Raw genomic sequence first — 11,250 nt, forward strand, 5'->3', positions numbered from 1 at the left:
TTTGGTCTGATCTATATAGTTGTATATAAAATGCACTTTTTATCTTTCAAAAAGTGTTTCCCAGTGGTAAACCTTTCATCAGATTTCTAAATTACTGCATTGGTAAAATTAAAAAGCTAATATAAAGGAATAGTAGTGGTAAAAAAAAAATCAATTGTAGGTTTAAATAATATATTTTTTTAAATAATTCTCCTTTAAGGGGGCGTGGCAGGGGGGTGTCCCTATGCCTACATACTTTTGCTGATAGGTGTCCCTCGTTCCCATCTCAAAAAGTTGGGAGGTATGGCTTATTATATAGTACAGTTGTCTAACCCTGCATATTTCCAAAAAAAGGATAATTCTCAGTAAACTTGTATAATTTCACATTATGTGATTTTTTTCCTGAGAGTTGCAAGATTCCACAGTTCATGTACTGAATATATAATTCTCTTCCGTTCCAAACAGCCATAATAAACCTACATAGCTTAAACGAAACAGTATCTACATCTTCCATGATTTGTGTATTCTTCTCTGTATATTGCCTCCTTCAATACTATTATTTGGCTCATACATCCTGTATTAGCTTCCTGTTCCACATCCTCCCAGACTCCATTATATGGAGCAGCTATTTCAACTATGTGCTGGCTGCCCTTAGGAGCATTTCTTCTATTTAGACTAATTAGATCACACTGACCCAAATCAGTTTTGCTTAAGGGAAAATAATTGCATTTTAGCATTCTGTAATTACATCTAATCTTAACACAAACAAACACAGTAGGAAGAGACATTTTTTTTATCCTTTAAAATGTATCAAACATTTGCATAATGCTATCTATGGGTACAAACCAAATCATAAGATGAAGAAACCCTATTTATTTTTCTTACATAGCTAAAAGGACAAAGCAAAATGATTGCACAGTGGAAAATGAGGACTATATTATAGGAGTAAATCTGGTTATTTGAACTTTAGTTTACAAAGCTAGAGTAAAGTTCACTAACATTTGAACATATAAGGTGCCAAGCTACCCTATCACAGGACATTTAAATGCAGCCTCATTGTTCTGTATTATTATTATTAAGGTACTTATATAGCGCCATCAATTTACACAGCGCTTTACATATACATTGTACATTCACATCAGTCCTTACCCTCAAGGAGCTTACAACCTAAGGTCCCTAACTCACATTCATATACTAGGGCCAATTTAGACAGAAGCCAATTAACCTACCAGCATGTCTTTGGAGTGTGGGAGGAACCCAGAGTACCCGGAGGAAACCCACGCAGGCACAGAGAGAACATGCAAACTCCAGTCAGGTAGTGTCATGGTTAGGATTCAAACCAGCGACCCTTTTTACTGCTAGGCGAGAGTGCTACCCACTACACCATTGTTTTTTTATTTCAGGTACTTATACAGCGCTGTCAATTTATGCAGCGCTTTACATATACATTGTACATTCACATCATTATTGTTATAGACTTTTGAAAAGCAAATCCAATTAACACGAAAATCCAAAAAAACTGAAACTTTATTAACCACTTAAGGACCATCCTCATTTGGAATTTAGGTGTTTACATGGTTAAAACAGTTTTTTTTGCTAGAAAATTACTTAGAACCCCCAAACATTATATATTGTTTTTTTTCTAACACCCTAGAGAATAAAATGGCGGTCATTGCAATACCTTTTTTCACACCATATTTGCACAGCGGTCTTACAAGCACGCTTTTTTGGAAAAAAATCACTTTTTTGAATAAAAAAATAAGACAACAGTAAAGTTAGCCCAGATTTTTTTTAAATTGTGAAAGATAATGTTATGCCAAGTAAATTCATACCCAACATGTCACGCTTCAAAATTGTGCCCGCTCGTGGAATGGCGTCAAACTTTTACCCTCAAAAATCTCCATAGGCGACGTTTAAAAAGTTCTACAGGTTGCATGTTTTGCATTACAGAGGAGGTCTGGGCTAGAATTATTGCTCTCGCTCTAACGATTGCAGCGATACCTCACATGTGTGGTTTGACCACCGTTTTCATATGTGGGCGCTACTCACGTATGTGTTCACTTCTGCGCGCGAGCTCGTCGGGACGGGGGTTTTAAAAAAAAAAAAAATTATTTTTATTATTGATTTTACATGATTTTATTTATTTTTACACTGTTTAAAAAAAATGTGTCACTTTTATTCCTATTACAAGGGATGTAAACATCCCTTGTAATAGAAAAAAGTATGACAGGACCTCTTAAATATGAGATCTGGGGTCAGAAAGACCTCAGATCTCATATTTACACTAAAATGCAATAAAAAAAAAAAAAAAGTCATTTAAAAAAATGACATTGAAAAAATGTGCTTTTAAGACGTATGGGCGGAAGTGACATCTTGACGTTGCTTCCGCCCTGCAGTGTCATGGAGACGAGTGGGCACCATCTTAGCCTCACTTGTCTCCAGGCACAGCAAGGAGACAGGCGCGATCTCCTCCGCCGCTACCGACGACTCCAGTAAGCGGCGGAGGGCACCGGATCGCTGCGGGGGGGCCCTCTCCCGCCACCGATAAAAGTGATCTTGCGACGAATCCGCCGCAGATACCACTTTTATCTGAAAGCCGACTGCCGCACAAAAAGGGGATACCGGGGTTATGGCAGCTAGCTGCTGCCATAACAACGATATCCGCCGCCAAACTTTGGACGCACACCGGTGTGCGGCGGTCGGCAAATGGTTAAAGCCCAAGTGCAGCTTAACACTTGACCTCCAGCAGATTGAGGCTCGGTTCACACTGGTTCGATGTAGGGAAACCCTGCGATTCCTGTGTGGGTTCCCACATCGCACCTGAACCACAGGCGGTTCACACTAACATCTGCGACTCGCTGCGGATGTCATGTAAAGTTAATGACACCCCCAAATCAGTTTGCAGGTCAGTGCAAACTGTGAAATGGCACAGGAATCTCATTGCATGGGTGTGAACACCCATGAGAACCAAAAAAAAAGGGTCCTGCACCATTATGGTGCAAATGCGATGCAATTTCAGCCATGCAGTTTGTTTTGCTGAATTTCCATTACACAGACATCGCATGTGATGTGCACAGCAATGCGGGGTGAATCACATGCGATGTCTGGCAACGCACTCGTTGGAACCCCACCTTACTGTGTCCCCCTTCATATCCAGGCCATTTTTTGCGATACGACACTGCGTTATTTTACCTAACAATTGCATGGTCATGCAACACTGTACCCAAATAAAATGTTTGTCCTTTTTTTCCCACAAATAGAGCTTTCTTTTGGTGGTATTTCACCTCTGTGGTTTTTATTTTTTGCGCTATAAACAAAAAAAGAAAATTTTGAAGAAAAAAAAAACAATCTTTTTTACTTTCTTCTATAAAACACATCCAATAAAAGAATTGAAAAAAAATCTAATTTCTTCATAAATTTAGGCCAATACAGTATGCATTCTGCTACATATTTTTGGTAAAAAAAAAAAAGCCCAACAAGCATATATTGATTGATTTGCGCCTATTAAACTGCTTCTATAAACTATGGGATATTTTTATGTATTGTTATTTGTATTTTTACTAGTAATGATCAGCGACTTATAGCAGGACTGGGATATTGCAGCGGACATTCAGACACTAACTGATACTTTTGACACTTTGTGGGAACCAGTGACACTAAAACAGTGATCAGTGCTAAAAATATGCACTGTCGCTGTACTAATGACACTGGCTGGTAAGGGGTTAACATCAGGAGCGATCAAAGGGTTAACTGTTTGCCTAACCAGTTTTACTACACTGTGGGAGGTGCTTTTACTAAGGGAAGACATGGATTTTAGTCTCTGCTTTGCAGAGACACAGGATCCATGCCTTCCCTTCTGTCAGAACGGGGATCTGCCTATGATCTGTCTCTCTGCAGGATGATCGGCGGGTGCCGGGGCGGACATCGAGTTTGCGATACCCGCCGATAGGCTCCCGCTACATGTAATCACAGCAGGAGTGAGCCACTGGCAGCATGCTTGCACACCCCCTACCCGGAAATGATGGATCATGTATACATATGTGATCCGGTGCAGAGGTGCCACCCTGTAGCAGTAAAACTGCTACAGGGTGGACCTTAAAGTGTTACTAAACCCACAACAGTAAAATCAGTCTGTATATGCAGTAAAGCATGCCTGTTATATTCACTGTGCAACCTAAGGGGTTAATCCTCTGCATTGTGTAAAAAAGGCTTTTTGATCTTGTATTCTCTCCTTCTTGTATTGTCGCCAAAACATGTGTGGGTAAGACAGCGTTACTGGAGTTAGGCTGCACATGCTCAGTCTGGTGTGTATTGCTAGAGAGTTTTTTTTTCTTGGGAAAGTGCATGTGATCAGCACAGGACCAATCAGCACTGTCCAGACGGAGGGTGAGGGGTCCTGCATCCTGATAGGACAGCCAGCGCAGTAAGAAAACTCCTCCTACAAGCTTTAACCAGGCACTAATAGAATTCACAAGAATGCTATATACTGTTCATGATAAAAGATATTTAGCAGTTTATATTTACTAAAACTATTGCATTTCCATGTTCTGTGTACTGTGGGAGACCAGATATAGTGAATACAGGGTCCTGGGTTTAGTAACATTTTAAGTGGTTAAAACTAAATTTCAGGAGTTTTGCTTTAAATGTTATTTTTAAAAATTCACTTCCCTGCTAAAATTAAAATGAAAAAATCAGCTCTTGCAGCAATATTCACCCAGTGGTGTTATACACAGACTCAACACCCTGCAAAGCACCAATTGTCCTCTGCAGGCTGCATAATGCCCCACACCCTCTAAGCCCAGGGTATCATGGATCTGTTCCCTGAGGGTGATTTATCACGCCACCCTGAGCTCAGGGGAGAATGCTGTAGGAAACAGTGGAAAGTCATTACTAGCGGTGAGGTTTGGGTCAGTGGGGATTGCCACTAAGTTTGGGTTTGTCGAACTTTAAGCAGTATGCGTCAAATCCTCAGAGAATCGAACAGATATTTCCAAGTATTTCATATCACATAAATGCAAATCAATTTCCCTATCCCTGCAAATTTCCAAACTCTAATCAAAACCTACCAAAGAACAAGACATCTGTTATTTTTTATATCAAAATATCTACCATCTAGGGAGACATGAAGACAACAAATTCTGAATATGTGTTTGCTTCTAAAGTAATTTTAGAAATTAACTTTCTCCCACAATGCAAAAACATCAATGTTTAAGCCAAGCTGAATTTCCTCATTTGCGATTTATGCACAATTTTTTTAATTATTCACTTAAAAAAACTAAAGTAACTCTTTGTGTGTTACAAATAATATGCACTCCAGAAATAAGGAAACCAAGATTTAAAGCTAAACTCTAGGCAGATATATTAGACACAGATTAGTATAGCTCTGTAATCAATAATATATAATTTTATATATTTTTTAAATGCAAGCAATGCACCTGAATTTGACTTGATATCAGAATCTTGCAGAATCCCCCTACAGTGGAGCTCATAGTAGCGGAGAGAAAAGTAACGGAAAGAGCCAATCAGTTCATGCACTGACAAAAACAACGCTGATAGGAGGAGAGAGAAGAGTGACAGAGACAAGCTCATTACGCTACTGCTTCTGAGTTCAGAGGAAGTGGGCTTAAAATGATGCTGGTCCTCAGACTGAGGACTTTTAGAAAAAAAAAAACTACTGGGGGGGGGGGGGGATCACTGTATTTAAATGTAAAAAAAAGTTTTTAAGTGGCAATTAGATGTTAATTCTGATAATAAAGGTCTGATTGCCCAGGGACCAAAAATCCCAAAGGGAATAGACGAGGTACCGCAATCATATAAACTTGAAAACAAAGTTAACCATTATATACCCCTCAAAAAAGTGAGAGAAAAGTGTGTATCAAAAGGACTTCATAATAACAACAAGAATAAGGGGAAAAGGGTAACTAAAGATGAGCCACCAATTAACAGGTTTTTGTCTCCTGGAGGAGGAAAAGCCTCTTATCGAGAAAGTCTGGTCCCTTTAAGAAATAGATTTTCACTCCTGATATCAGAGGTATATACTCCTCAATAATACAGAAAGGAACATGGGAGGTTTTCCCCTCAGAGAAGTGAATACAAAGGATTGAAGACAGGCTACCAGCAAACTCCTTGGGGACAACCTTATCCATTATAGAGGAACATGCTCCCCCTTTTTTTAGGGGAGGGAATATGGAGAAAGGGAAAAATAAGAGAAAGAGAAGTACTAGAGAAACCAAAGGAGGAATAAGAAGCCGTCTCAAAAAGGAAAATGTATAAAAGAAAAAGAACATGGAATATTTAATTTAAATGGGACTGTACTTATTAGTATGGACATTTCCCTTTTAAATAATGATTTGAAATTTTCCCCTTTTAGGAAACTCAACAAGTTTGAAACTTATGTCGATGTCTATAAATTCATTAGGAAAATTAATATTAAAAGTGTCGCACCCTCCTAGGTAGGTGCTAGGATGTACTGTACATAGTTTAGTATATTGTGGTCTCCTATTTAACAGGAGACTGATAGGTAAAACATAGCAGCTTGTCTGCTTAACAGAAAAGCTACAATTGTTTAGTGAGGGTATCCTGTGTGACTCTCAGTGCTGTTGCTGCTGTGATCCAGGCAGCCATGGAAGGTTCTGGGTGAACAAGAGTGACCGATGCAGATCAGCAGCATGAATATGAACGCTATCCCAGCCAATTACAGGGAGTGGTGCCCCTAAGCATGCTGGGTGCTAGTATTTATATTCAGTAAGCACATGGGATCTGGGTCTTTATCTCAGAAAAGAGGCCCAGTTGGGAAGGGGGCCTGTCGCCTCTCTACAGCGCAAGCCACCATGCGGCCTCAGGTGGGCAACCTGAGGGCCTGAATGTTGAATGCTGATACCCAGGATTCTCCTGTGAGCTGACTGAGGGAAGATGTCCATGGATCCTGTCTGGTATTATGGAGGAAAGTGACCCGTTGCCAGGGCCTTGTGAGCACAGACCCTCCTAAAGGGATCCTAAAGACTGGTGCTGCTGAATCCCCCTCTGGATGCTAGAAGTCAGCTGCTGGGTGTAAGCTAAAGGGCACACCATCTGGTGTCTTGAAGAGCAGGGTCCACTCAATTCCTTTTCTTTGCAAGGGACTTTGCTCAATTCTGTACAGTCTGCTACAAAATTCTACTGAGAAAGTTGTCCTCAAGTGTGAACAGTTCAATTGTTCAGGTCACCAGAGGGCACTTTTTTTTTAGTTTTTTTAGGTTTAGGTATGAGACAGCTTAAGCTATTCAGAGATATATAATATATATCTTTGATATTTTTGTTATCTAATTGGATTTTGATATACGATTTTTAGTTATATGACCTTATCTGAAGGACTGTGATACATTCGCAGTGTTATAGTATTGACTTATAGTAAATATGCTGAATACCTAACCTAATGTTTTTGTATTGGCACATGTCCGATTGCTATATGTATGGTTCATCGGACCAATTATCTTCACTGAAATTAGAAATAGCAGTCTAATTGAACTGTTGCCCTTCAGCACCTTCTGCTGTTCTGTGGAAGGAAATCTATATTAGATGACATCTGACACGTGTCCACTACTCTGACCGCCTTCCAAAGATGTTCTCTGGAACAAAACATTTTTATTTTGTCTGAATGCTCTTTTGCTTTCTGAAGCTCATGATTATATTTTAATTATTTTAAATAAACGGATTTGAATCTATTGCACCTTGGGGCTTTTCTCCTTTTTTTCCTATTTCCTTCCGGTGAGGAAAGGAGAAATTGTGTGGATGGGATAGTGTCTCTCTTTTGGACAAGAGCAGAAGTTATAAAGACAGTGGAGCTGTTTGGAACCACCAGCCGTGGGGATTAATATTAGCGCATTTGATCTTAGCTTTTGTGGGTCTAAAAATCTGGTAAGCGCATCTGAAAGGTGAAGGTGTCCATAGCACTTGCGGTGGAAATTTGTGGTAATATGAGCACCGGTGGATGTTTTATTATTTATTGATGGACTTATGCACTGACACTTTGTATATGAATGGACTTATCATTTACTCTGATTGTTATTAGAAGCATACAATAACCCATTTTGTTTTATTTAAACAAATCACTGAACTGAAGTTGAATATTGCATAATAGTTTTTGTTTATCTGAGCCTCCCCCCCATAACATAGTTTTATTGCTTGCTGATCCCGTAATTTCACAGGGGCATAAATATGGCCGGCTATGAGTGGTCCAAACACCTACTAGAGCACCTTCCCTGCAGGTGTTATTATTGACAGTCACCAGGCACCCAAAACACTGCAGCCACTGCTTCTGTTGCCTCTTAGTTCAGAGCAAGGGAGGCTGTACTTATCTCATCCCTGGCTTCAGTCACATGACCCAGCTGAGAAAGGCCTCCCCCTCACTCTGCTTGGTTTGGTTTCATGTACTGGAAGGGGATCTCTACTACTGAAAGTACACATTCCCCCAAGAGCTGTACTTGGGGGAATGTGTACTAGTGGCTGGGGAGGAAGGTAATTTATTTTATATACTTTATCTACTTACCTGTGAATTACAGACTCCTGAACTGCAGTCAAGCCTGCATCTGCCTTTTGCTAGAGTCTACCCAGACTCAGACCTGTATTTAAAACCAGCTGGTAAGTATTCTGTGGCCCTTGTCCTTAACGGTCATGTTCATTTGCTGGTTTCGCTGACATTTTCCTGATTCACCTAAAGTGACTTCTACAGTCATCCAAGCGTCCTATGCCTCTTCCTGGAATCTTACTCATGCAATCCAAGGGACTATCACTTTACCCTCTACCTTGTAACAAGGCTGCATTTGCCTCCTGCCTTAGTCTACCCAAGCTTGGACCTCTCAACAACACCAGCTGATGGGTATTCAATTGTCCTTATCTGTAAGGCCTCCTTCACACGAAGTGGAGTCTGCTCTGATCAGCAGGGGATCAGCGGACACGGGTGGACCCCTGTCAGCTCTGTGGGTAGGCGGGTGCAAACAGAGTCCACTGTCCATTTACACAAGGCTACCTCCGATCAGGTCCTTTTTATCTTCTGGACCCGGACAGACCCTGAGATAGGCGGATGTAAACGGACACAAGGTTGTTTACATCCACCTGTCCATAGGGCTCCATGGACTGTGTCCAATTAAATAACATTTCAGTATGGTACAGTCACTGCGAGTTGCATGCTGTATCTACTCACCTATGTGATGTCATGAGAGCCACCAGACAACCTTCAACGAGAGGACCTTCTGATTAGGTGCACCTGCAAAACTGACGTGTGGACCTGGTCAGAACTCCTGTGTGAAAAGGGCCTAAAGGGCATGCTTGTCTGCAGTTTTCTTTTGTTTTTTCTTTTTTCTCTAGCAGTTAACTAGAAAAAAAAACATGTCTTCTCTGTGAATCAACCTGTTGCCATCCATGGAGTATAGCGCTACCCCCGCAGGAGACACTGGATCTTGAGTTCCCCTATTCCTGCACAGCCAGGCAACACACATTTCCAACTTGCATTTAGACACAAGAAATCTTGGGCTTGTTTTTGTTATTTTATTGGGGGAAACAACATGGATAGGGTATAGGTATTAAGGGATGCCCAAATTGATTCGAAGAACAACAGATAAGGACAAACTTCCTTCTTAATGTACACAAAATGAAGATCCTGGACTGTACTCCCTCCAGAATAATTGCAGTCTCTATGGATCAGTGTCAAAGTTCTTTAAAAACCAGGAGCTCTCGGTCTCCTTTAGTGAAATAGCACAAAGTTCCAAACTGTATGCAGGAGTATCGTGTCTCGAGTCGAACCTCACACAGTTCTGACGCTTGCAGATACTACCAGCCCAGCTGGCTGCTTTGAAGGATGCCCTCAAAACAAGGGATTGGGATTTAGCCCAACGCTGTCCCTCTGAAGTAGTATTTCCCCTTATACACCCCCTGGGTGTGCTGCGGCTCTCACACTATCCCTTGATTCCTGCTGCACTGGCAAGACTTCTGTTCAGGCCTCCTACTGTCCAGATCTTCCAATGCCAGCCAGGATGTCTTCTGCACAAGACCCAAAGGTAACGGAGATCTCTCTTTTAGGCTTCATCTCCCTCCTTTCCGCATATGGAGGCTGGAGGCAGAGCCCCCCAGCCCTGGGGTCCCCTACCAGGCCTCATGACAGCAACCTCAGCACTCCATCTTCCACTCAACTCCTCTGCCGGCCAGGCTCTACAATATTTAAGGGCTGATCTAGGTACTTTGCCAGGGCTTTCTGCCTGGGGTTTGGCCTGATTCCCTCAAGTATGCAGATCAGCACCTCCTACCCTCCACCCACTAACTTCCAGTCTCCAAGCTTCTAGAACCAAGGGTAGATACCAGAGACCTGCCCTGTAGAGCCCTCCAGCCTGACCATAAGTAACCCAACCGAATTACAGACTCATACAACTACCATGAGTTACAAAATACATTTACCTACACTAGTTCTCTCACACTAGAGTTTGCTACAGGAGTGATCAAAATTGATGCCATATTTACTGTCATTGAACAAAGAAAAACTTGGTGCCGAAGGGCACGGTTGGAACCCCTAGGGTGTCTATTATAGACAGACCAAATAATTAGGTATATATAAAAATAACTAACAATTAGAACTTTCCTTTTGCTAAGTAAAACAATATCACAGGCACTATGGAAAAAAAATATTTTTAATATCACCTATCAAGTTGCAGTTCTATCCAGTCCCAATGATGGAAAATGTTGTGATGTGATGTGGAAAATACAGTAAATACAGAATGAATCATGTATATTTAACCATGTGTGATGACTACTTACAAAGTAAAAATAATCCACACAGTATAAATCTGAGAGGAGTTCTAACTTGTTATATTTACTGTCATCGGTCTACCTCAAGGCAACATTTTCCATCATTGGGACTGGATAGAACTGCAACTTGATAGGTGATATTAAAAATAGTTTTTTCCATAGTGCCTGTGATATTGTTTTACTTAGCGAAAGGAAAGTTCTAATTGTTATGGCCCGCGAAAACAGTCGTCCGAGGAAGGATCGTACGATATTTGGATCGTGTGTACACTACTTTCGACAGCCGATCACAACCATTTATCCGATATTATTCGATCAGACATACACGAAAATTTTCCTCGTACGATTCCAGATCGTACGATTTTTGTTTGGTAAGTATAGTTGTCATCCGAAAATACAATACAAATACATTACAACACGTGACATCACTTCCAATTTTTTTGTCTGTAGTATGGGAATTTTCATGACTTTATTTAGCTATTCAATTTCTACTTGCGA

This window comes from Aquarana catesbeiana, linkage group LG01 (genome assembly GCF_042186555.1).
Source record: "Aquarana catesbeiana isolate 2022-GZ linkage group LG01, ASM4218655v1, whole genome shotgun sequence".
Classification (NCBI taxonomy): Eukaryota; Metazoa; Chordata; class Amphibia; order Anura; family Ranidae; genus Aquarana; species Aquarana catesbeiana.